The sequence below is a fragment of the Olea europaea genome, chromosome 15 (assembly GCF_002742605.1).
Source record: "Olea europaea var. sylvestris chromosome 15, O_europaea_v1, whole genome shotgun sequence".
NCBI classification, from domain to species: domain Eukaryota; kingdom Viridiplantae; phylum Streptophyta; class Magnoliopsida; order Lamiales; family Oleaceae; genus Olea; species Olea europaea.
Window position 1 is genome coordinate 21,863,935 of NC_036251.1, and position 5,022 is coordinate 21,868,956.

Sequence of the window (5,022 nt, forward strand, 5' to 3'; positions counted from 1 at the left end):
TTTAGAAAATTATAAATGCAGAAGGAAAAAAAAAACCAAAACTTAGGTTTTTAACCTCGCAAATCATCGGCGATGGACATTCTCACTTTTTTTGGAAGAAAGTCGATGGCTCAGCTTCAAACGATTCGACAGAAAGAGGGGAGAGAATTGAAATTAAACGTGACTCTTTCACAAGGCCGACCTTGAAAATTTTGAGGTCCTAGCCGACTAATTAATATGAGGCCCTTAAACATAACTCACCTAGCTAATATGAGGCCTTTGAACGTAAATTATTATTATTATCTAGAAGAGGAGCACTACTTAAGAAAAGGGAGAGAAAATATGTCACAAGAGCAAGTTCAGACCGCTTGTCGACGGTTGAAAAAGAACCTTTCATGAAATATCGATTTTTACTACAATTGTGATATCTATACCAGCTAGGCACAGTTACTTACAAGATCAAAATCCCAATAGGACGCCTATTACAATTATATTAAGGTATGTCTTTACTCCAGTTTCTCCAAACTCCAAAGACTAGTCAATTCAAGGTTGGAAGAATTATCTTTTTCCAATTGTTTTAATGTGTTCTGGCAGCTTCAATCCACCACTTGTTGATCCCTAGGAATTCTAGCAGTGATATTTCGAAGTTTTATACAAGCTATCATATACTACTAAGGCTAGTGAGGATGGAGAATATTCTAAACGAAAGGCAAAAAATGAAAATCTCTTAAGTTCATTAATACAGCACTAATACATTCATTAGATGGAGCTGAAGATTTAATAGGTGCCACTAGCACTCAACAGAGACAAAAACAGAGTAATAAAACCAAAATATAACAAAGAAGAAACATAAGATTCTAATTTGCACTCTTTATACAACATACATTTTATTGAATTTAAAGCAGTAGAGATTCTCATTTGCATATTCTTTCTCTTACTAACTTGAATTGAAGATGAATAGTATTATGATTAGCTCTAGCTAAGCACAACCATCAAGAATAAAAGAAAATGAGATAACACTAGAGAAGGACAATTGAAATTATCAGAAGAAATAGAGTGGCTTGTAAGAGTCACTTCGAATAGCTATACCCACGACTCTTATGTAAGGTTCAACGAATAGAAGTTTCTATTCCTACATTCCCCCCCCCCCCCCCCAAAAAAAAAAAAAAAAAAAAAAAAAAAAAAAAAAAAAAAAAAAAAAAAAAAAAAGGAATCTCAAAATAGTCAATTCGCTTGCAAACCTAACCAATCAGCATCTTTTGCAATAATTAACCACAGCAAAGAAGGATAGTTTAGCACAAAAATGTAAAAAATTAGAAGACAAAGATGACAGGTTCCCACAAATAACAAGTGCAAAAACCAGGGTCAAGTATTCCTTAATCCGACAGCAAAATTCTCTGACTCCGTCACTGCATTTTAAATCTCTAATGAACACAATGCATTTTAAATTAACAAATCAATCATACCTCCATCCACCTACCTAAAATGCCTTTTGCTTACTTCTTGCTCTTTTTCCCTTCATTAAATGCCAATTAGCAGATTAATATCTTTAGCACTAGCAAAAACCTATAATATGTGTAAATCAAAAGAAAAAATGAGCAATTTTCAAGGAAATTTATTATTTTTAAATGGATAGACCCTAGAAATTCAAGTACCCAAATAGAAAATAAAGGGAACATCTATTTGGATTTATTGACGGCACAAATCAGTATGTTAAGCAAACTATTGAAGAAAATGGAAACGTAACAGACCTTCTCTTCTTCTTTTTTCCTTCTTTAACAACCTCTTTTCTTCTGTCTTGGCATCCTCCAGTGGCAAGTGTGGTGGCGGCGGACTCTTCCTTCTTGGAACCCTCCAGTGGCTGCGGTGGTTGGCGAAACTGGGGAGTATAAATCAACGCTTCTCTCCATCTATTTCTAACTAAAATCCATAGGTTTGTTTAAGCATTAGGCGGATTGTGACTGATATGGCCAGATTTTTCTCACGAGGCCCCAAAAAAATTGAGGCCCTAGGCGATGGCCTTGTTGGCCTTATGACAGGGCCGGCCCTGCTCTTTCACCACAGACGACAGCACTGGATTGTTGTAGTCTTGTGGACTTCGTCGGCGCTAGAAAGTAGAAAGGCGGTGGGCGACGATGCTATTGATTTGAAATCAGAGAAAAGAGATACACAGTGAGAGAGTTAAGGAGTTAGCGTTAAGGGGAGAAGATCAACTGTTAAGGGGAATGATAGATATTTTTCTTCTTTAGGAAACGTGTTCTTGGGTTTTGGTAGGTATTTTTTATTCTTCAACCTGACATTAGATTGTACAATCTCTTCACTAGTCAATTCTCATTTAATTGGGACCTGTAGGGCATTTCAAATTACCTAAAGGGGCAAATATGTGAAAAAAATAACATTTTTGTAATGTAAAAAAAAAAAAGTGACATTTTTGTAAATGTGTTGGAAAAATTCGATATCCTCTGTAATTTCCACAAAAAAAATTAATGATTTTTGTTCTTTGAACCGAGAACCATTTGGTTTTGTTTTGGTTCAAAAATCAGAACAAGAACCAAACTTAATATTTAATTTTATAAATAATAATTAGTGGAGATCTTAATTTTATATTAATTGGAAATAACCCATTAATTGAATATTGTTTATTAATCAGTTTTGGATTATTAGAGATAAATAACTCATTAGTTGTCTGCACCCTAATTTTGTATTCAGTTGAATTATTTCTCCTTCACTCCTTTTTAATATACACAATGTTGCAATAGACTGGTACCGCATTTCATCAAGTCAGTGGAGTGTCATTTAGGACCGAAAAATGAAATTGGTCAATTAATTAAAAAGTCTCTAAACCTTTTTTTTTTTATACCTTGAATGTTTGATGAGTTATTTGTGTTATTCACAAATAGAGGAAAATCCAATAAACATTTATGAAATATTAAATGGTTAATGTTGCTTGTAAAAATGGACTGTAAAAATTTTGATAATTCATTTTTTATTGCATGAGTGTGACTTCAAAACAACTGCAATTAATTTAGTGAATTATTACTATTACTTATTAAATAATTTTTTGTATAAAAACGAAAACTGATTTGTGTATTCAAATTATGAATATATTTTGTTTGTTAGTTATGACTTTTTTTTTTATCTCGATATTTGAAATTTGAACTTCCTAAATGTTTGGTGTAACCAGAATCGTACGGTTCGGTTCAGTTTGGTTTCATATATTTAAAAAAATCATTTGGTTCTATTATCAAAAAAATCATTGGTTCATGGTTCGATTGGATTATCTTGGAACTAGAACCATATGAAACCATATCCACCCCTAAATAAAATAAAATTTCTGGAATTCTTGATTCTAAAATTCCAATAGAAGTGCTACACTTTGGTGGAATTAATTGTATTCATCTTAGGCGGTTTATTAAGATTTGAAAATTTATTTCAAAAGGTCAACATTATTAAGGCCCCGTTTGGGAGCAATTTTGAAAATTGATTTTTTGACTGTTAGGAGAAAAGTATGGGCCACCTGTGAGAGAAGAACTCAAACTTTACGGCTAAAATAGTAAAATCACGGTCAAAAAATCAATTTTTTGAGAGGGGGTGAAAAATCGCTCCCGAACGGCCTTTAAAAAAGGGTAGTCCATACATTGGACTATATTTTCAGCTTTATTTGATAAGAATTTTATCTCTAAATATATTCCCACAAGATGGTGGCACTTTTGAGCATATTGATCTTGCAACGTTGAAATCCCTATGCTCATTTTTTAGCTTACATTTGGCTCCCATATTTAAAAAAATTCATTTTCAATCATACATTTTTCAATAAAATAATTTTACATGTGAATCAAAAATTTTTCTTTTATTTTTTAATCATATATTCTCGAAAAAATCACTAGTTTAAAATACATCTTTCGTAAAAAATAGGGCTCAACCAAGGGCTTAATTTTAATCGGATTAAATTGCTCATTGAAACTTAATGGACTTTGATATCATATTAAGATTTTAGATTCTATTTTAAAATGTCAACATTAACAAGACAAATAGTCCAAGTCCTTTTAAGTTGGTTAACATTTTCAATTTTATTTTATGTGAATTTTTATCCCTTAACACTATTTGACAGTGTAATATTCGTACATGTGTACTATAATAATAATAATAATAATAATAATAATAATAATAATAATAATAATAATAATAATAATAATAATCCAAACTTGATCCAACAGCTACCAGGTTCATCGAGCCTTCCCCAGCGAAAAATGGTTGTAATGTCACCATCCACCCTCTAGAAAAGTCCTCATCTCCATGGGTGTACAGTTTTTGAATATATTTCCTATTATTCAAAATCTCATCTTAAAGGGGAGGATCTAATATAATTAAAGATAAGAACCTAATTCCCTTAGAGTTTGAACTATCGAGGGGGACAACGTATCCAAAATACTCAACATGATCAAGATTCAAAATCGATGACTCATACTGAAACTACGATAAATGACGATAATCAAAAAAATTCTACTCTTAGTAGTTTTGACTATCTTCAACTTTCTCAGCTATTAGCTCGGAAAGGCACCAAAACATATACCCCAAACACCTAATGACCAAACTTGTTTCTTTGAAAAAGTTATCTTCTTCATTCAAACACATTTGTAGCTAAATTAAATCCAACAGAAATCCCAACAAGTTTACGATTTTTTTGTATCTTAACATCATTACGATATGACATGGTGATATATTGGCATGTCATGCAACGAATATGATTTATGCAGAAGATTTAATGTGAAGACGACGATAAATTTTGAAATTAAAATTGTGTTTAATGACTAATTTAAAATTAAATGGAAGTTCATTGATGTAAATAATATTAAATAAATGTTAATGAAATATGTAAAATTTTGCTGAAAGTTTAGCCATCGCAGACAAAATTTACCCAAAATTCTTTCTTGTAAGATTATAATTTCTACAGTTGCGAATGATTGTGTCACGTGATCATGCATCTCTCCAATAATTATCTCTTGCATTGTGAACCCTTAAATTTTGTTCACTTCCGAGGAT